Genomic DNA, 23,658 nt, shown 5'->3' with positions numbered 1-23,658 from the left:
TTCCTGAAATTTTCCCTGAGGCATTTAGAGAAGATAAAGTTTTCCCATTTCAAACAACTTTGCAGACATTTCTGAAATAGATCGTTATACATTTTCTATATAAACATCTACAAATCTCTATCCCTCTCTCTAAATCTTTAAGCATATACTATTGTATCTGAAATAAGTTTATCGAATGTTAAATTGAAGATAAATTTTATGCATTTTCAATTATATCATTTTTTATCATTTTAAAATTGCAATAGATGCAAAATTATCATATTTTTATGTATTATATTACTTGCAAGAAGTTATAGTAACGTCATTTTGATTTTTCAAAAAAAAAAAAAAAAATTTTGCTCCAATTTGTATAAGACAAGACAAGACCAGAACAAAAAGAAATTCTCACAACAATTTTCAAAATATTTAATTAAGAGATTATTAAAAAAAAAAAATCAAAATTAAATTTAAAAAATCAGTAAGAGAAAAAGGCGCAAAGCGCCTTCATTTAGGATTTTGTCTCTTTTAAAATTCAGGTCAAAAATTAGTATATTGTATATTAATAAAAAATAGTTAACCATGGTAACCTTTACCATGGTAACGTTTACTATGACAACGGTTGCCATAGTAACGGTTGACACAGTAACGTTTGACATAGTAACGATTGCTATGGTAATGGTAACGGTTGACACAGTAACGGTTGATATAGTAACGATTGCCATAGAAACGGTTGCTATGGTAATGATTGTCATAAAATCGGTTGTTATGGTAACGGTTGACATAGTAACGATTGCTATAGTAACGGTTGACATGGTAACGATTGTTGTGGTAACTATTACTATGGTAAGTGTTAATATGATTACTGTTACTATGGTAACTGTTACCATGGCAACCGCATGAGTGTACGACGGACGCCAAAGCAAAATTTTAAGGGTTTCAGCCCTAAGTCACGAAATCTAAAAAAACGACATTTTAACCTAGAAATATTCAAAAATTATTATTTTTTAAAAACAAATTTTCTGCTGAAATGAACTGTACAAAAAGATAATTCAGGACATCATTTTTTTTTGAAAAATAATAATTTTTGAATATTTGTGAACTTAAAAATTGCTTTTTTGGATTTTAAAATTGATTTTTTTTTGACAAATGTTGTTTTTAAATTTGAGTCTTAATTTTTTCAAAAAAAAAATTTTGTACCATAAATTAGAACAAAATTAGCACAAATTGATAGAAAAATTGATATTTTCTTGAAAGAACAAAATGTCAGTTGGAGGTTTTTGTTGTCACTGATTACAGATTTAATGCCTTATTTACAAGTAATAGAAAAATAATGTTAAAGATAATTATAAAAAATAAATTCTTAATTATTTTTATATTCTTCATTAAAAATATTAGTTTACTATAAAAAAAATTTTTCGAAAAGAAGATTAAAAATTAATGAGATGCGCTTATTATTTAATGAGAGAGAAATTAAAACTTTTTTTATGGGAGATTTTAAAATTGAATTTAATAGAAAATTTAAATACACATAACGTACTTAAGTAGAATTAATGTTTACGGCTGGTGTAAGGGACATAAAAAGTTAAATATTGTTGAGTTGAAATACGAAGATATAATACGCTTTGATAGAACACAATCGGATTATAGGAATAGTAGGTGATGTTTCTTTCCCATCTCCCTCTCTCTAAATATATATTCGATTTTTGCGACTCGGTGAACAGGAGTTCGATTTACTTTCAGACGAGTTCCTCAACCAAATAGAAATGGTCGATGGACCATTACCAACCAAACGGTCAGATAAGGTGAAACATCCATGTGCTCTATATGTATGAGTGTATAATGAACACAAAATACTTTCTCGAGTGGAATTTCCCTTTTCAAAATCAAATTAAAAAAAAAAAAAAACAATTTAAAGAAAATATCAAAAACGTTAATTATAGATAGAAAAAATCCAAATGGGATTTTGATTTTTAAAATCAAAATTTGTTCTCTAAAAAAAAAGGTCGATGAGGATTTTAAAAAAAATAATAATTTATGAAAAGACGGATTTATTTTCATCATTTTCAAGAAGCTGTTACACGCACTGGGTAGGCGGATATAATAATTGAAGAGAGGGGAATGGACCAAGTGATTCTGAGAACATGAAAGTAACTCTTTGATATGCTGCAAAATTTAAAGGAATTTATCGACGCCCATGGCCATGATTTGAGGATATGAAGGTAGAACAAACGTTCTTATAAGGTCGTGCTATAAATCTGTTAGGCAAAAAAATAAAAAAAAAAAAAAATGATGATTAAGAAATGCCCTAAAAATATATATATATGTTCAGCTCTGGCATTCATCGTGAGGATTATAATGCTATAAGCCTTTTGGCATATATATTATTATATGCGTTGGCGAATTCCCCGTACTCTCAATTCCAATAGAGTTTTGTTTATTCAACACACTCTGGTGACCAATGACTCCTAATTAGGATCGTCAGAAGATTATTACAATTCGTGTTAAGTCTAAATTAGTATCTCATATAAGCAAATTAAATAACGAGAGTCACTGTTTCAAATTAATAATATTAATAGACTGCGTGTTGAATGTTTGCACTGTTGAAACAGAATTATGTATAGTAATTCACATTCGCAAATATATTAAATGGAGACTAGTAAAATTATATCTACTTCATACACACGGCACTGAATTATTATATTTACAAATATTTAGTTGAAAAAAAATTTCAATTTTCTACTTTTTATGTGGCAACCTAAATTTACAAAAAGTTGTAATACTGCTTCTTTCAAAGTATGAAGTCAACAATAAATTATGTAAACCCTCAACATTTGAAGATGTGCTAATTACTAATTTCAGTAAATTTACAATTCGAAACTGTGAATAAGGCAAAATATTTTTTTTACAGTATAAAATTCAAAATAATAGTGACTATCATTTTTGCTGCAACTCAAAATGAGTATCGTATACGGATATATCACTTTGAATCCAAGTTTTTTCTATGGCGTTATTTTCTCAAATCACGACAATTGAAAGCATCCGCGAAATTAAGACGAGAGAGAGATTATATTTCTCCGGCTTAACTTGACTTCCTCAAATTGTCAATTGGGAAAAAGTGACAATAGCATCAGATCAACAAAAACAGCTTATTGTCGAATAATGATGATGATTGGTTCGATGGAGGCTCGTAATTGAAGATGTGTCAACGGTTGAACGCTACTGAATCATGTCACATGTCAAATAAGTGCTCGGGGAAACTGTCAACTGGTCCAATTACGTCTTCATATATACATATATAGTATACTTGGCAACTTCAACGAAACAAGCATCCCACGCGTAACGAGAGAATATAGATATATATATATATATATACAAGTTGAAAAATTATTGAACTTTATATATATAAATAGCGATCGAATCTATAAACGCATTTGTTGCATTAGAAGGGGAGGTTTTGCACTTTAATATATAAATCATTATTACGATCAACTAACCAACGAAATAAATCAGAAAATATATATATTTTTTTCTCTATCGCGAAAGAGCAAAGACAAGATACATTATACTTTATTTATTGCAGAGATCAATGTACCTACTCTACTTCCAAGTCGAAATTTTATTTACGAACCCCTGCTTCAGATTTATTGGATTTTCAAGAAATCCTATATATATATAAGAACACAAGCGTCAAAGATTTTCAAAGAGAAAGAGAGAGAGAAAATGACAAAAAATACGCTAAAAAATTACCAGTATTTTTTTTTTTTTAATATTTCGTCGATATAAAAATAAAGTAGAATTCATTGAAAAGTGAATTTATACTCTCGTGTATGATTTATTGGAAAATTGAATGTAAAGAAGCTTTTATATATAATTTTAATTTAAATTTTGATTGGAGCACAGAAAAAACTTGGACTCATTTTTGTTGCAACTCATTTTGAGATCGGTATCAAGACAAACTTCAAGTTACTCAATTTAAGAGTGCCTTAATTTCAGATTTTTAGATTGGTTTTCATTTTTAAATTGATTTACAATTTAAATAATTTTTTCTAATATTTGAATAATATTAAATAGATTCTTAACGTCAGTGCGAATATTTAATATATTTCAAGTAAAAAATATTAATCATTATTTATTTAAATAATAATTAATTTTACCAGTTTTCAAATTTCGCGCCATTGTTTAGGTTGTCAAAATACATGTTTTCACGTTCATAACCTAAAAATTTGTTTCTCTTACCATTGAGTAGTATAAGGAGACCAAACGACGTATATTGAAAGTGGACCAAATTTTGGTAACCGCTTAGTGTGATGAAAATACGTAATGGAACACAAGCGCTCTCGTGGGAAGTATGTAAACAGTGGGAAAAATTAGAAGTGCGTTGAACATAACCCAAAAATACATTGCTACTTATTTTAAAAACTTTTACAATGGCTGACTGTCCAGCTGAGTTTAACACAATCAGTGGCGCTAGTGTTCCATTACGTATTTTCATGACACTAGGCGGTTACCAAAATTTGGTCCACTTTTAACGCAGATTTTTAACATGATCGTTCGGTCTCCTTATACTACTCCATGCTTAAAATTTTACTACACGATTACAAACAATTATCTTTTAAATTAAACAATATAATGAGTTTAGTTTGTTATTTTTATTAGAAATCTATTATATTTTTTGGGTTTTTCTATAATTACTTGTTATTTGATAATATTTTTAAAAATTCATCTTTTACTTAATATGAAACTGCCCTGTTTCATTTCTATATTTTTAGCATTATAACTCGAAATTTTTATTTTTTTTTTATTTTTTTTTTTATTAATAAAAAATATTTTATTTTGTTTTTAATTTTAAACATAATTATTTCACAATATAACACAAGATTTTTTCAGGATTCTGTTTCTGAATTAATAACACAAGCCTGCAAAAAAAAATTCCCTTGTCAGAGATCGGGACGTCATTTCCCGTGGTTTTTGGTGAGCTGAATTCGAATCTGGTTTTTTGAAAATTTCTACCGGGTAAATCAGACGTGCTAGAAACTTGTCATAGGAGTCAAATTAAAACTTGAACACTGTACTTTACGACGATATAGCGATATTGACAACTACAAAATAAAGCTGTTAAAAATTGTTTTTTTTTTAAGTAGGCAAGCATAAAAATTGACTCACACTGTTCGTATAAATTTAACCATTTTAAATAATACTTATGGATTCGTTTGGAATTTGTCACTCGGGGGTTTTCAGGGTCGCGGATTACGGATATAATGTCAGATTTTTAAAATACAAAATAACGGATCCAATATGTCGGATTGAATCGATTTTTAAAAAAGTCGTCCGACATATTGGATCCGACATTTTAAATTTTGAAAATCTGACATCATATCCGTAATCCGCGATCCCGAAAAATCCCGATTGACAAATTCCAAACGAATCCAAGTATTTTTTAAAATAGTTGTATTTACAAACAGTGTGAGTCAATTTTTATGCTTGACAACTTAAAAAAAACCGCATTTTTGACAGCTAATTTATTTTGTTATTGTCAATATCGCTATATATCGTCGTAAAATACAGGGTTCAAGTTTCAATTTGACTCCTATGACAAGTCACTAGCACGTTGGATTTACCTGGTAGAAATTTTCAATAACTGCCAAAAACGTGATTTTAGGGACTTTTGCCACGACTTTTCTCAAAATCCTCCCCAAAAACTACGGGAAATGTCTTCACGATCTCTGACAACGGAAATTCTATTTTTTTCAGGCTTGTTTAATTATTTAATTAAGGAGTTACCCACTTGGAAAGATTCCCCGGAAAGTGTCCCCTGGAGGTTCTATCAGAATTCCGCCGGAACTTCCAACGTAATTCCGTCGGAATTCCATCGGAGTTCTAAAGAATTTCCGATGGGATTCCGACGGAATTAGGACTCTAAAAATTTTGAAAAAATTAATCGGAATTCCGTCGGAATAATCCCATCGGAAATTCTTTGGAACTCCTATGGAATTCCGACGGAATTACGTTGGAAGTTCCGGCGGAATTCTGATAGAACCTCCAGGGGGCACTTTCCGGGGAATCTTTCCAACTGGATAATTATGAATTAAAAATACTAATTTTTATAAATTATTTTATTCAAAAATTGTAAAACAAAAAAATTTGCTCTAATAGTATATTATGTGGCAAGCACGTAAAGTAGTACTTTTTAGGTGAGGATGTAATTTTCAGTACGAGCTGTCGTTAGTGCGACGTAGGTGAGACGAAGGCGAGCTGTAGGTGAGATGAAGACGAGCCGAAGGCGAGTCGAGTCGAGCCGAAAGCGAGCCGAGTCGAACCGAAGTCGCACAGACAGCGAGTATTGAAATCATCCGAACCTAAAAATTACTACGTGCGAGCCACATACGCTATTTTTTTCGCCATTGTTATGAAAAAGTGAAACAATTTTAAAGAAAAAAAATAATAAAAATTGATAAATAAAATAAAAGCAAAAAAAAAAATTATGCAAAAATTAACAACTGCCTAAAAAAGACTTTATAGGGCAGTTTACTGCCTAAAAAAGACTTTATACGGCAGTTTGCTGCCTAAAAAAGTCTTTTTTAGGCAGTTGGCCCAAACTGCCTTAAAAAGTGCTACTTTATCTGCCCAAAACAGGCACAAAAAAGACACTTTTTCATGTCAATGGCGAAAAAAAAATATTTTTGAATATACATATTAACCATTAAGTGAACAAATCCTATTGAGCATGATTGTATATAAAAAAAATTAAAATTAAGCAAAAAAAAAAAAAATTATAAACAATGAAAATTATACCCTTCAAATTGGGAGTTGCTCATACACCGAAAATTTCTCGCGTTCTATTAAGCGCATAATCTTAATTGCAAATAATTGTAAAGCGCAAAAGGGGGAAAGTAAGGAAACATAAAGTTCTCTAATTACAAGAAAACAGCATGGATAATCATAGTGGCAGTAACGGTCAAGCAAGAATATATTCCTAGGCACGATTCTCTGATAATTACACATACAGGGAGAGAGAGAGAGAGAGAGGTGACTGAACAAACGTTCCTTCGTAGGCGATTTTCATGTATGTTATCGTTCTAATTGCTTTTGTAAACGAATCCATACACAGAAATGTGTTACATACACACACACACAGTGAAGTATAGTAACGAGTATATAAGAATATGATTGTCAAGGTGTTAAAAGAAAAAAAAAAGTGAAGGGAAGTCGAATGGGCGGAAGTTGTACCAGCTATACATTTAAATAAAGGCATTGTTGATTGCATGAAGTGTATATATATATGTATATTATACATATGAAAAATAAACGTTGTGGGTCTTCGTGGTGATTATTCAGTTGCGTTAACGCGTGACAATTTCGAAGAATCAAACGCTTTTAGAATTCGAATTCCTATTTTTTTTCTCTTTTTATTTTATGTCAGTCTATACCGACTTTCTTTTACTTCTCATATGAGGATTTCATCACGTTTATAATTGTCTGACAGGTGGTGAAATGTATGTATCCCTCAAATTTTGATTTTTCGTGAGAATGAAATTTTATAGTTTTTATGAAAAATTTCTTAATTTTAAATTTTAATTTCTATTTTAATTTGAAATTAAAATTTTAAAATTAATTTCATAAAAAATATTCACAAAAATTAGAGAGTTTTTAGTAAAAATAAAATTGCAGCCATTATTAACTTTTATAATAATTGGTAGAAATTAATTAGAAAATTTATTGGGGTAGTTGTATACTTCTATGTTCGAGTTTTAGAAGGTAAGTAAAAAATATTTTTTTATTCCCAATGACTGAATTTGTAATATTTTTTAATCAAAATTTCACAACTTACTTTTTAAATGTATCCTTTTTATATGTAAATTGTTTGAATAAAATATTTCATTTTATCTATTAAAAAAAAATTCGTAAAATTATATGCTTTTTTTGGGCATCCGAAACCCACCTTAACCCATTAAAAAAAAAAAAAATGATTTTTGTTTTTGTGAAAATATGTGTCAGAGAAAAAATTTATTTTTATTATTTTGTTTTGAGTGCATAAAACAATTACCAGAGTCATGCGAAACATTCATGGGATCGTAATTCATTGAGGTATAAATTTACTGCGTCCGGAAGTCATCAGGATGTTTAGTCACATTGATGACTTTATAGGCTTTAGGCCACGTGACAAAGATTATGATCGAAAGCGACGAACTTCTGCCTCATTTCGACAGTAATAAAATATCGTTTTACGGGCGTTAAACGATCGTAAAACTTGCACACCCTGCGCTTGCATGCGTAACTTTCACACTCTAGACAAGGGTTTATCCCTGCTGGTATACAAGCCGCAGTTCATCTCGAAACTTTATTGACGCCTGGTTATTTTTACTTGTTTGGTCTGAAAATACCGCATTGATTTCATTTAACTACAACATTCCCCCAAAACCCATATAATCATACGTATAAATAGAAAAAAAATTTTTTGCTAATACAATAAATGTCATTTTGTTATCAAACTATTGAATTTTCTTTTATTGCCGCAATTTCACGTCGGTGAAGCTCACAACGTTTATGATCAACGATTAAAGAAAAAAATATATATATTTTTCATCTGGAAAATAGTAAAATTTTTGCCATCAAATTATTTTTTTTGAAATTAAATTAATTTAAAAATAAATTTAATTTTAATTTAAAAAAAAATTAATTAGAAGGTTTCGTATATGAATATAAAACGATAAATTTCGGACCATTGTTGTTTTAATAAAAGTTTACTCCAACGTTTCAAAATCTATAAATGATTTCCTCTTCAGGGAGGCAAATTAAAACAGATGCGTCAAATCATAGAGTTAAACAGTCATTTTGGTATCAAATTAAATAAAAACAAAATTGAAATATTATTATTAGATAATATCTGTAATTCAAAGTGGCTGAGTGGTCAGAGTACAAGGCTCGCGTTCCAAGGGTCCTGGGTTCGATCCCCCACGTGTGTAACATTTTTCAAAATTATTCTTAAGTATATCTACATTTATTTGTTATGCAATAGCTCAAATGTAGCCTAAAGTCACCTTCTTTGATACAGATTTGCATAAAAATGGTTCCTTTAGGGTTTTTGGACTCGCTATATCCAAATTTGAGATCAGATTAAAAAATTTAAAATGGCGGACCCAATATGTCGGAAAAATTTAAAGATGATTAGATTCGTTCAAAATTTGGTACTCGGGGGTTTTTGGGGTGGCTGAACCCAAATCTAACCTCAAATTTGGATTCAGCAACCCCAAAAATTTTTAATACGATGATATATTTGTTTGAAAACTTTTTTTTACCATTTTGGGACCATAAACGATTTTTCTACTAGACTGCGAAGGGGTTAATGGTAAAAAATTGAAAATTAAAAACAAAAAAGGGGTCTATTTTTTTAATTTACCTATGATTTGAGTACAAAAGGGCTACTTTATAGGTATTTTACCCGTTTATAATGTAAATAAATAAAAAAATATAAATTAAATTTAAAAATGCAACACATTTATTAAAAAAACAATTATATTAACTTACATTAATATAGTTCCCATTAAGAAGCTGATTATTCATGATCTACTCACCTGAAACAGAAAAAAAACAAATTATTTTAAAATTCGGTGTATCTTTAAATAAATTTTGCAAAAAAAAAAAAAAAAAAAAAATTGTGCGATTTTGTAAGAAAAAATGTAATCTTCAAAGGGTGAAAAATGAATTTGTTTTTTCTCCCTCTTTAATTTTGTAATATAAATGATAATTACATTTTTAGACTTTTTTTAATTAACTTTTAGCAAAAAAAAATCAATTTTCCACTGCAAATGGAAACAAAAACAGAGAAATAAGAAATGATTTGCCGAAAAAGAGATACTCGTGAAATAAATGTTTTTCTTTGGGAATGAGAAACAGAGAGGAAAATAGCGGAGAGGGTGAGCGATTTGAAAAATAAGGGTTGCTTTGAGAAAAAGAAAAATAAACGTGGAAACTCTGAAAAAGAAGAGAGAAGTGGGAAAAGTATATATATATATATATGAAACAAATGGATAGAGAAACGCGAAAGGTGAGGATTTTGTTTAACGCGCGTTTCAAGTTAAAAAGAACCGTTTCCTGTTTGCTTAACCTTTCAAAAAAGAAACAATGCAAGTGAGGTAAAGAAAATGAGAGAAAAAGATGAAAGTTAATACTTTTGTACATTACTTGCGTATATGAATTTTCGTTGAATTCTTATTGTTATTGCCTCAAATTTACAGACTGACTATTCAGTAATGCGTTAAATACATGTAGCGAAGAACAGTATTAAAACTTTTACACAGAATTTATTTTCGCATTTTTTAAATTCTTTTACCACATTCTTCTTTTTTACTTTTAATCTTTTTATTTATTATTATTATTTTTTTACACAAGGAGAAAAATGAAAATTAAGATTTCGGACTGAGTATAGAACAATTGGAATAATTTCTATTACCGTAGGAATAAATAGAAAATTTTAGGTTTCTATCCCAAAAAGTTTAGTTTGAGTTTTAAAAATATGAAATTTTTATTTACCTTTATAAATATATTTAAAAATGGAATCTTTCTTTAAACTGTTTAACAAAAGCCTTTAGTGAAAATAATATAAAAAACACTTGGATTTAATTTTTAAAGATGTTTTTTAAAGATTCAATGTTTAATTATTTTAAATAAGATATAATAAAAGTCTCCTTGAAAAGTTTTTTAAAATTAAAAATATTCTAACAGTTTTATTTATTTGATTCTAGATTTTTTATTGAATTTCAAATTGAATATTCTAATAAAAGAAAATATATATCTTTCTGATAGAAATATAAATAAATAATAATGATAAAGAGTTAGTTTATTAATAAATACAAGAAATATTAATGTTTTGATCTCTGCGTGCAGATATTTACAATTTTTAAAACTTTACAATTATTACAATTTATGAAATTAATATATTATTTATTTAAAAAGTATTAATAAATATATATATTTATTAAGTTATTAATGTTTGATATTTTTTTTTTTTTTTAACTTTTTCTAACTTGGGACAAAATTCCCTTATCTGTATTTTGAATATTTTTGACAAGGGGATCCCACGAGGATTGGATGGGTAACCCTGCTTGAACCAGGGATAAATTCAGGGATTATATCATCACTGAACGGATTAGAAAGTGCGTCTCTACTGACTCAAATTACCATACCTATGTCACGTTCCATTTGCATTGATTTATCAACTAAAATTTGTATTTGCTTATTGTCCAGTGAGGAAAAAAAAAGAGTATATATTTTTCGTGACTATCATTTCTGTCAAGAGATTAAGTATTTGCAATATACATTTTTTTATTTGCAATTATATTCATTTTACAATTTTTTTTAAGAAATAAATATTTATAAATATTTATTCTTTTATATAAATAACAAAAAAAAATGGTTACATTTTTTCTGCAAAATTATTATAGCAACTATCTTGATATCTGATATTTCGGGCAAAACATTGAGTACTTGAAATGGAAATGAACACTTTTTATACGTATGAAAAGGTAACAGATTTTATCTTTAACGCGTTATGAATTTTGCTCGAGTTACATAAAAAAGAATTGGTAATTTTTCTTATCTGCGTTGCTGATTTCTTTTTTTTTTTCTGACTTTCAAAAGGATGAACAAATGATGCTGAATAAAAGACGATGCTGAAGTACACACAATGTTTATGATAAAAAATTTTTAAAGAAATAATTTTTTAGAATAAAAAATTCTATAATTTTTTTTCTGAAAAATATCACTTGTAGTTTTTTTATTAATCAGCAAATTAGATAAAAAAAATATTTTTTTAAGTAAACAATTTTATAATTTTCCATGTTGAAATAAAAATGGATTTCTAATCGTTGATCATAAAAAACATTGCGTACTTCAGCATCATAATAAAAGAAGTACCTCAATCTACATTTATATTAAATAATTATTTATAAATAAATTTTTCTAAATAATAAATAAATATATTAAATTGAATAAATAATTATAAAAAAAAAAATAGTTGAATTTTTATTTTCTGTTAAGGGGAGAGTACACACAAATTTTTAAATATATTACGAAATTATTTTAAAAATTACGATATGCTGAAATTCACAACTTTTATGATCAACAATTTTTAAAGAAATATATTTTTTTAAAGTGAAAAATTTTATAAATTTTCATTATTCGGGTGTTTTTTGGATCGCTGATTATGAATCTGGCGTCAGTTTTCAAAAATTCAAAATGGCGGATCCAAAATGTCGGAAAAGATTTTTAAAAATCGCTGAAATCCGGTTGGAACTTGTAACTTGGGGGTTTTTGAAATCGCTGATTCCTGTGTTAATTTTTCAAAATTCAAAATAGACCAAATGTTACATTTTTCAGAAGAATCTGATTAATTTTGAATTTTTTTCAGTCACCATATTGGATCCGCCATTTTGAATTTTTTAAAATTGATGTCAGATTCGTATTTAGTGACCCAAAAAACCCCTGAGTAACAAGTTTCAAACTAATCTGGTCGATTTTTAGAAATCTTGTCCGACATTTTGAATCCGCCATTTTGAATTTTTGAAAACTAACAACAGATTCGTAATCAGCGAACCCAAAAACCTCCGTGTTATGCTCAACTCTAAACGTTTATGGAATTATTGTCTCTCAATATAAAGTACTTTGGACTATGTTTAAATGCGAAATTCGAGGGCCCAAAAATAGTCTAAATTTGACGTCACTATTTCAATTTTATTTTGCATTTTACCCATTGAATTTCTTGCAAAAAATTACTTGAAAAATAATTTTGTTTTTTTAAAATAATTTCTTAATATATAGAGTTTATTTATTTCATTATTTTATATAATTTAAAATATTTAAAGAATAATTTCTTTTATTTATTATTTTTAAAAATAATTTTTAAAATAGTAATAAAATTGTAATTTTATAATTCAATACAATTAATATCAAAAAATAGATAATTCGGGAAGATAACAAAATTTTTAAACGAAATTTTATTTTTTCTTTTTCCTATTCGATTAGATGTCATTCAACCAATATAGTGACACGTCCATAATAAAGTTTGTTAAATTCCTTTGGGGAAATTGAAGACCTTTCATGAATAATTTTCCTTTCATTTGAGCGCTTGAAATATCCCTAGATGATGTGGTTATAATCAATGGATTAAATGTGACAAGTCATGACGATGAAAACGCCTTGAATATTATACTGTGTATGGATAAATATATATATGTATATAAGGGGAGAACAAAATATATATATATATATAAGGGTGTGAGAATCAGCAGCTGGCGAAATATTTTTTCTTTTTTTTTTAATTTTGATCGACAAAACCCGTATCGATAACGTATCGCCACATCCGAGAAAAACTTTCCTGATGATGGCCGCATTGTCAGTTTTGATTTCAAAGCAAAATGTTTGAAAGTGACAGTACCTCTTGTCTGTTTACTGACATTTGAGAACAACTCGCACGCCCTACGGACTTTTTGTGTCACATGTTCAAGGGGTAACTTTTCTATTTAAAAAAAAAAAAAAAGGAAATAGTAAGACCAGTTGTACATTGTTATTTTTAGTTTGAATACTGATAACTTCTTCAAATACGCGCGTGTTTAAATTTGGTATTTTTCTTTTCTACTTTTTTTTTAGATATAAAGGGTTAAAGTTTTCCTGAGGGTCTTTTTTTAACATCCGCAGAGAATTTTTCTATTTGAAACAAATTTAAAAACAAAAATTTGAATTCAATAAAAAATCTCTTAAATAACTATTTAAATACAAAATTTGTCTCGCAAATGAAAATTTTATTTGGTACTTGAAATTTATTATTTCGTGGAAAGTAAAATTTTTATTTGAATCAAATATAAAAATTTATTTGACACAAATAAAAATATATTTGTCTCAGAGTCTAATATACTAAATAATTATTATTTGTACCAATTAAATGTTATTTGTTTCAAATACAGAAATTATTGATTCAAATACAATTTATTTAATTCAAATATAAAAATTATTTGGTTCAAGTGAATATTTATTTGATAGTCAAGTAACGGATTGTTTGAATTAAATAAATGTTTTTTTTTCAAAATGTATATAAAGTATATTAAAAATTAGTCAGCATCTTTAGTAGTTATTTTATATGTTATCTTGTCATTCTTTTTTTAGTTCGAAATAATGATGTACTCATCGTTCATCACTCCCCGTTGTCAATTAACGATTTACGACATAATGGTGTTTAGACAACAGAAATCGACGTCAGTTATAATATAGAGGGTTGTTTTCGATAAACAAAAGTGACACTAAATGGTTCCTTGGGTTCCAGTTTTCTGGACATTTCCAAGTCATTAGAGTGAACATTAATGGCGTGTATATAGTGTCTCTCTCGTTGCCATTATGCTCTGCGGAATATTCCTGTTTTGACAGTAGAAAATAGACATAAGGAAGACACTACTGCTGGTGTCTCCCATATACTTAGGCGCGCCCCTTTCCTTCCTAGTTTCTCCTTGATGAAAGCCACGAAATCCTAAACAAACCTTCCATCTGCTGCTATAACCTGCCATACAAGTGGCACAAAATCTACAAATTGATTTTACTCGTTTGTTTATGTTATTTTGTCCCAAATAACCATTTTCTCCTTGTAAAAATAAGATTTATTTTCTTTTTTTCAACTAATGACAAAAAACAGAACAATGCTCTTAAAAAAAAAAAAATAAAAAAAAATTGTCATCCATTTACTTTAATAGAGAAAATAATAATCAGATCCATATGTGCCATCGAATTATTTAAAGAGTAAAGAAAATAAGCACCTATAAAGAATGAAACATTTCTTTTCTTTTTTTTTCGAATATGCTGTGCTTTATTCCTCACGACCGCAGATTAAGTATTTCTTTTGTAATTCAATCATCCAACAAAAATATATATTTCTTTCACAATTTTTTTTTTTGTAGGTAAATATCAATGGTTCTAAATTTTGTGTTAGTTTAAATATTTATCCACTAGTTAAAGAAATTTAATAGACGCATAGTAATATGCCTACAATTTGGAATAGTTTAATTTACACTGAAAAAAAATTAATTTTATTTAAATAATTGGTTACTTGACTATTATTAAATAAATATTTATTTTTATTCAATTGATATTTGTGCTGACTAAATAATGTAATTGTTTCAAATACATAGAAATCACCCAGATAGCATATAAGTTTGCAGCAACCTTGCGGCAAGCTTGCCACGCAATATTGCCAATCTTGCACGGCAAACTTGCCGCAAGCTTACTACAAACTTCAAATGTCTCACCTTACTGAAAGCTTGCATGGTAAGCTTACGGAAATATTGCAGTGTAATGTTACTGCAAGATTGCACAATAAGATTATCGCAAGATTACTCTGTAAGGTTGCACGGTAAGCTTGTAGAAAGGTTAGTGCAAGGTTGCCAAATAACCCTGCTTTAAACTTAAAAAAATTTTAAAAAAATTTTTTAGGTACAAAGCAAGCTTATTTGACAACCTTCCACCAACCTTTCTACAAGCTTACTGAGCAATCTTGCAGTACCATTACACTGCAATATTTCGGTAAGCTTAGCATGCAAGCTTTCGGTCAGGTGGGATATTCAAAGCTTGCGGTAAGTTTTCCGTGCAAGGTTGGCAATATTGCGCGGTAAGCTTGCCGCAAGGTTACTGTAAGCTTACGTGCTATCTGTGTATTGATTAAAATACAATTTATTGAAGAAGAATGATGACCGTAACATAATCTCAAACTGAAAGATGTTTTTTCAACGCAAATAAAAATATTAGAAAAATTAATTTTATTCAATTTTTGAAAATCTAGTTATACATATTTTAGAAAAAAAATGATATTGAGTTAAAATCTTTCGTTAAATAATGATTTTTATTTTTTTCATTCAAAATAAAATTGCAATTTTTATCCAATTTTTCTAAACAATAGCTTATTTCACTCCTTGAAATATTATCTACAATCGTAATTTCTACATTGTTGTTAAAAGTAGGTATATTGTTAATAAATTATTTAATAAAATCAATTTAATTTGTTTATAATCTTTAATAAAAATACTTTTAATAACATTAAAAAAAATCACGATTGTAGAGAATTTTTCAAGGAGTGAAATAAGCTATTATTTATTAAAAATTAAATAAAAATTGCAATTCTTTTCTAAATGAAAAAAATAAAAATATTAAAAAATCATTATTTAACGAAAAAATTTTGACTCAATATTATTTTTTCTAAAATGTGTATAACTAGATCTTCCAAAATTGTTGAAATTGAATTTTATTATTGTTTTAGTTTGCGCTTAAAACGTAGTTAATTTTTTTTTTTTTTAATTTGAGGTTATGTTACGATCACCATTCTCCTTAATTATTTAAATAAATAAAAATAATTTGATTCAAGTAAATATTTATTTGATAATAGTCAAATAACCGATTATTTGAATATAATAAATTTTGTTTTCAATGTATTATTATTTATTATTAATAAATAAATCATTTATTATTTTCAATTGATTATATTTAAAATTAAAATATTATTTAAAATATTTTCTCTTTAATTTTTGCAATCACAAAAATTATCACATTTTTTGTCATTTTCGTTTTACATTTAAAAAAAAAAAACTCAGAATCGCATTTCAAACGAATGTGAATTTAAACTTCTAATTATATAGTAAATTTGTCAAAAAAAAAAAAGTGTCGAGAATATAGAAATGATATCCACAATATTTGATATGGAAAACAAATAGAGAAATTTATGTAAAGATTGTTAAATTTCGAAAAAAATCACGTCTCGCTAACTTTAGCGTGAACGTGCTATTTTTATATATAATACGCATAAATCTGTGATATATCGGTTCGTCTTTTTTTTTTTTTTCTTTTTCGATGCTTGTTGCCGCCCATCAGAACATATGTATACCCATGTGATTATTATTGCATTTAAATTGGCGAGGTGTAACCCTTTAGAGCGAAACAAGCTTTGGTATAGGAACCGCAAATATTGGCCCATTACGTATCACAATGATTCCCTGCCGCCGAACCGCATCCACACCGTCAAACTATACAAAGCCCATGAATAAGCCAACAGCGAGAACCCGGCAACACGCATTCCAATTTTGGTCGTGTTTTCCTCCGACTTCGCGTAAGCAGGGTCATGTATATTGATTTTCAAACTTTTGTCTCGTCCTCGCGTGATCAAGAATATTACTGCGCTATACGGAAAAAAAAAAAAAAAAAATTGTCCATGGTACATGTTCGAAATACTATTCGAGTTCATCATTTTCGAGTTAGGAATCTCTATTATATATTCAACTTATTATACTGATTAACTTTTTATTATTCCCCTTAAATTAATGCATATTTCTTTTGTAACTCTTTTTGTAAAACAAATTAATGAAATATTTTAAAACTTTTTCATAGAAAAACAATTGCATGTACCTAATTATCTCTCTATTATTATAAAAATATTTCGCCGCTTTCTTCAGGATTGTACTAACCATGTCAAAAACATATAGTTTAAAAATGAACATAACCTTAAAAATCAAGGTCATATGTCGAAAACATAGGTTAAAGCGAACATAACCTCAAAATTTCACGTCAAGAGTAACCAACCTAAGACCTATGTTTTTGACATGGTAAGTCTTAGGTTGATTACTCTCGACATGGAATGACACAGAAAATTAAAAGGCATTAAAATAAGCTGCAAGGCTTATTATTTTAATCCAATTTTGCTTATTTTAATCCATTTTGGTATTAAAATAAGCAAAATTGGATTAAAATAATGAGCGTTGCAGTTTATTTTAATACCATTTAATTTTCTGTGGACCCATATATCTACCTATATTAGTATTAATACGAACATGAACTCAAAATTCAAGATCCTAGGTCTCCAGGATTCAAGATCATAGATCAAACATAACCTCAAAATAGGTTTCCAGGATTCACGGCCTTAGATCAAACATAACCTAAAAATTCAAGGACATGGGTCAAGGGACCGTTGTGTTTGAGACTATATCCGACAAGCATATAGCCTCAAATTCCTCTAACCAAGAATCGAAAAAAACCTCAAAATTTAGATAAATTTTTAATAATTTTAATACTTGCAAGCCTTTAAAAAATTAACGTCGGTGAAGTAAGTAAGTAAATTTTATTGATTTTTAATTTTCCTGCCCATATTGGATCCGACATTTTTTTTTTTTTGAAATAAAATTTATAATTTTGTTGGCAAAAAAATTATAGTTATTATTTTTTTGAGTGAACAATATTTTTTTTTTCAATCATTGTTCATAAACGTTGTGAACTTCACAAATGTAAAAATTAATCATTAAAGTGGAAAATAATGGGGGTTGGCTCTGGGGGCTTAGCCCCCCCCCCTGATTATTTACAAAAAAAAATATATTTCTAACTTTAGCCTTCAATCATTGATAATATTTCAGATGACACGATCTGCCACAAAAAACACACACGATTTAAAAAAATTCGCAAACTCCCGAAATCAAATTTAAATTAAGAAAAAAAAAAAACTTTTTCCAAAAATTTAAGCGATCGCGATTTTAAGAATTTCGAACACTCCCGGAACAAAAAAAAGTTTAACACTAAAATTACACAGGCACACAAAAAGTAAAATGTGGTTTGGCCGAGACACTACACTAGTCTATTTGCATGTATTTTTTCACGCTAAATCCGAATCCAAAGTCAGAATTATCAGATTGGCTTTTATTTTTGAGATAAACTCAAAAAACTGCTCAGAAAGAAAAATAAAATCAAAAAGTTAAAAAAATTTTGAATGTTACTGTGATAGTGTAATTCCATGTATTTTTTGGCGCTGAATCCGAATCCAAAGTCAGAATTGTTAGATTCGCTCAAATTTTTGAGATAATTGCAAAAAAAGACGCAAGTAACAAAAAACTCAAAATACTCAATCAGTTTTTTGGAATTATCTTCAAAATTTGAGCCAATCTGTCAATTCTGACTTCGAATTCGTATTCAGCGTGAAAAAATACATGGAAATAGACTAGTGTAGTGTCTCGGCCAAACAGCTTTTTATTTTTTGTGTGCCTGTGTTATTTTTCGTTCGGGTTTAAAGAAATTCGAGCACTACCGAAGTTATATTCACTATTCAAATGTGAAAATATCAAATAAAAAACAATAAAGGAAATTTATATTTTAAACACAACGCATTTAAAATTACAAAATTTACACTCCCGTTGACCACGTGTCTAAACAGGTCAATAAACGAATTGCTACTGATTGAAATATTGTTGAGATTTTCTATTCACATTGTTTTGACCATCGGCTTAAGGTTCCCTTTGTACTTCAATGTAAACATATACAGCTCGGGATGCAGGTATAAAAATAATTCCAAATTCGCTGCGAAATTTAATTATACTTGGAAAGAATAATTTTTAAATTCAAATATTATTTTACTTCTACAAATTATTTGAAGTATTATTTTATATTCAATTTTTTAAAAATATCTCCTCTCTTTTTAGTTTAACAAAAAATGTTTCTTACTTGCTTCCAACTATGATTTTCTATTCCAATATAATTTATAAGACATTTATTCCATAGTATGCTAGAAGCATGCTAAGAAAATATTAAAATTTTACTGGGGTATTTCATTCGCATTATTCCATTTCAAATTCTGTCAAAAACATTATTTCTAGTTTATATTAAACAAACTTCCAAAAAAATCTTTTTTTACAGAATTAAAAAAAAACTGATAAATTTAACTCTGACGTAGAGATTTTAAAAACTAATTTCGTTCTGACTTTATAAATTAATTAAAACAATTTTATATTTTAATTTTTTAACTGACAATCATTTTAAAATTAAATTTCTTCAACAATAAAATTTGTATTATTTTTCATTGAAAATCATTTTATACCTATTTTTTTAATGCAATTCAAAACAATTAATATTCTATAGATTTGGAAAAATTTTCATTTTTTGGAAAAATAAAAATTTTAAAATGGTTTAAAAATAATATCCAAAGAAAAATTCCGCTTGTCAAAATTATAAACTTCTGTGTTAAAATTTCACTCGTCCCACTCTTTATAATGATTAATACAAATTGATGATTTTCAATAATATCTTGTATTCAAATTGATGATTAATACGATAATAATTGATGATTTCTTGATGAGTATCTTGATAATGACGAGTACGAATATTGATTATTTTCAATGTCAAACTTTTGATGAATGACTAATACAAATTGTTGATTTCAATCGATGTAAATTGATGATTTGTTCTATTGGATAGTAATTCGTCGTAATTTTTTTTTTCCATTTGGACAAATATTTTCTATGGGGAAGGGGGTAAAATTTTTGGAATACCATTTACATAATAATATTTTTTCTTAAATAATGAAATAAAATAATACCTTCTCATATATATGATAAGAATTTAAAAATTTTCAATATCAATTTTTATAGCTTTTTTGATGCTCTTTTGATTGCCAAAATACTTTTTTAAAAGCATTTTGAAATTAAAAATAAATTTGTCTTTTAAAATTGATTCGATTCGATCAAAATTAGTTAGTCCGAAGTTTTTAGGATAACTGAACCCGGATGTATAATATTAGATTTTAAATTTGAATTTTCTGACTCCAAAAACCTACGAGAAAAGATTTTCCAGCAAATCTGTCAAATTTTTAAATATTTTAGACGCCATATTGGGTCCTCCATTTTGAATTTTGGAATTCTGTCATCAACAATAATTTAATTGTGCGAAACAAAAAATTTAATAGACCGAACAAAACGATTCAACAAAAAAATATAGTTCTCCCAAGCAAACGGTCTAGTCGCTTCTATAGCAAATAAAAAATTTTCTTTGGAGAACCAATCTTTAGTAGATGATACCAAACTGTTTTCTCAATGTAACTAATCAAATATAATATTATTATTATTATCATTATTATTATTATATTTTCCAACATCAAGACATTTAATTGTTAACTGTATTTTCTTCATAATTTCTTGCAACCAACTTTGATGATCGATACATAAACGCAAATGACAATTAAATTAATGTGCCTTTGTAACCATGATTAGACGTAAAGCTATGCATAACCCTTAATTATCTTTTGATCGAAACACGTCTCTTGCGGCGAATAACCTACTTATTGATTACAATAGAGAATTGGGGGGTGTGAGTATGCGTACAATATCGAGCACAATTATATATATATACATATATATAGGAGACACTCGCTTTTCACCAACTTGATGAGAGAGTCAATGATCTCGATATAGGTACAACAATAATTTATGTAATGAAATAATTAACAAACCCATTATTTCAATTCCTGTGGGTCCCGTAAAAATCAATTTCAACGAAAAATGTGAATATAAATATTCTTTCCAAAACTAAAATCTCATATTTTTCATACTTTTAATGAAAATTTTCCGAACCAATAACTGTAATGATAAATACTGTAACGCGGCATTTTGTCGCGTACAAATAACCTAAAATATTGTAAATTATTAGAAATTTGTAAATAAACGACACCAGAATGGAAATCCAGCCATAATGGCTGTAAAATATTAAATTTATATAAATTGTTTCACTCACTTCATTTCTTTTTAAAATAATTAAATTATCAAAAATAACTTGTTAAAGTCGTTAAATTAATAGTCAATATGTAATAAAATAAATATCGGTTCAGATTTGTCATTCTGTTTTGTTATGAAAAACTCTCGAGAATCTCGGATTCTCGTCGGAGTACATAAACGTTAAGGACATCACTATCGATCATTGAGATTAGAAGTCATCAAGGGAGGAGCTTTCTGGTGTATATATATATTCGGATGTGAGTCCCAAATATTCAAGAACAACAGGGAGACGAAAATGATGTTTTGTTGACGATCTGTTAAAATACTACTGGCAGCCATTTTCCTATAAATTTTTCACATCGATCAATCCAACATCGGATAATTCAGGAATCTGTGTTACCGACGGCCGCGTATCGATTATCGATTGTGGATATTGTATTGAATATTAATTAATTTAAATTACACCGAGAAGAGAGGCCGCTTATTAGCGACGCTTTCGAGTATGAATCGTCTACTGCCATTTTACTGCCATTTTACTCTCATTTTCATCCTGATGTTCATCGAGTTAGTGTCATTTTCTTTTGGTGAAATATTTCAAAATTTAAAATGTAATGTTCAGACCAGGTGATAATAGTCGTCCATCATGTAAATTCTTTTAATAAATCTCTGACTCAATCAAATAATAAATACATACTTAATCATATGAAAGTTGTTAAACTATTTAACAAATATTCGTATAAGAATTTGTAATACTAAATATTTGAGAGGTGTAACACGCTTAATACATTTTATATTATAAATAATGACACTATATTCTATTTTCCTATTAAAAGTTGTTAAATATAATACAATAGAGTGTCAAAATGCCTAGTCGATCGGAAATTTTCCAAGGATCTCGAATTTGTCTTCAGATTTTTTCTCTATAGCGGCGCATGCGTACAAAAACGAAAAAACTGCAGCAAATTACTAAAAAATTGATTTATCGCAATTTTTTAAAAAAATATAGTCAAAAAACTGAAAAAAAAAACAATTTTGTTTTATGACCATTTTAAAGTATTGGACTTTCAACTATCTTCTCTGGAAAAAACTCGCTGGAAAACAGCTTCTTTCCGCTCTCGTTGCACAATGTACTATTTTTCCTAAATTTACGATTACGGGACTTCTTTATGAGATAGGGCGACTTAAAATTCTGGTTAGGCAAGTATTTTGTATGGTAAAAGCCACCAAAAAAATTACAGCCAAATCCGAAGACCACGCTGTACAAAGTGTGTGTTCCTGGCATATATGGAATCCCCCATAAAAAAAATAAAAAATTAATAAATAGTGCAATTGTTGTAATTTTGTGTAATTAATTGTGTTCATCCTTATCTCCCCCTTTTCACGGTCTGTTGTGCCTGTAAGATAACAATAGATTTCCCGAGCTGGTTTTTTCTATATGTAAAATTATAAACTTTTACTTTGTCGGGTCATTTAACTATTTTCTAGTTTACTTATTTTCAACAAAAGAAATTGGCGTCTGATAATATTAAAAATTAAATAAGGTTGGATAACTATTTTCAATGGAAATATAAAATTAAAATAAATCTCAAAAATCTACATTATAATATACATATATATATTTTCGTTCTTTATACTTTTCTAGACATAAATTATGCAAATATTACAAAAATTTCTTTCATCTCTCTGGCAAATGCATTTGAAAAGAGTGTTTTAAAAAATTAAAAACAAAATTTCTATGAAAACGGAAATTTTTTTTTTTTTTTGACAAAGTATTTGCTTTGTAAATAAAAAAAAAATCTAGACATGTGATTACCAGTAGGTATAAATACGCTTTTGGAGTAATGTCGGTAATTTCAAAACATCGGATTGATGTCTTTCAGCAAAAATAGAAAAAAAAGGAAGAAAAAAGAAAGCCTAAAGACTAAAGGAAACAAAATGAAGAAGAAACTCGAAAAAAAGAAGGTAACACGAAGAAAAGGCTTTTTTTCACGTCCCACAGGATTTGTTAAGCATTGTTTGAAGTCGTTTGGATCGTCGCCTGTCGTTAATGGTGGTGTGCAACGTTTTCTGGTATATATATATATATCCCCAGCCCACCCCCCTTTTTTTTGCTTATCCCCCCCTCTCTCCC

General features: G+C 28.1%; 1 protein-coding gene across 2 annotated transcripts in view; it reads right to left on the bottom strand.

Moving 5' to 3' along the window:
* LOC127280781 (frizzled-2-like) overlaps positions 1 to 23,658 on the bottom strand; it is a 216,087-nt gene that overhangs the window by 181,055 nt on the left and 11,374 nt on the right. Inside the window, exons 1-3 of one of the 2 annotated variants that reach the window (XM_051304044.1) lie at positions 19,073 to 19,184; positions 18,378 to 18,417; positions 9,505 to 9,551 (exon numbers count right to left, since the gene is read on the bottom strand). The exons of the other annotated variant lie outside the window; for it this stretch is intronic. The gene's annotated coding sequence lies outside the window, so the exon portion shown is untranslated. Of the gene's footprint in view, positions 1 to 9,504; positions 9,552 to 18,377; positions 18,418 to 19,072; positions 19,185 to 23,658 lie in introns of those variants that run through there. 2 annotated transcript variants of the gene reach the window in all.

The sequence above is a fragment of the Leptopilina boulardi genome, unplaced genomic scaffold (genome assembly GCF_019393585.1).
Source record: "Leptopilina boulardi isolate dan_hultmark-lab unplaced genomic scaffold, ZJU_Lbou_2.1 LbouV2_25, whole genome shotgun sequence".
In the NCBI taxonomy this organism is placed as follows: domain Eukaryota; kingdom Metazoa; phylum Arthropoda; class Insecta; order Hymenoptera; family Figitidae; genus Leptopilina; species Leptopilina boulardi.
The sequence above is the reverse complement of the archived record's forward strand: the minus strand, read 5'-3'. Positions and strand labels throughout refer to the sequence as shown.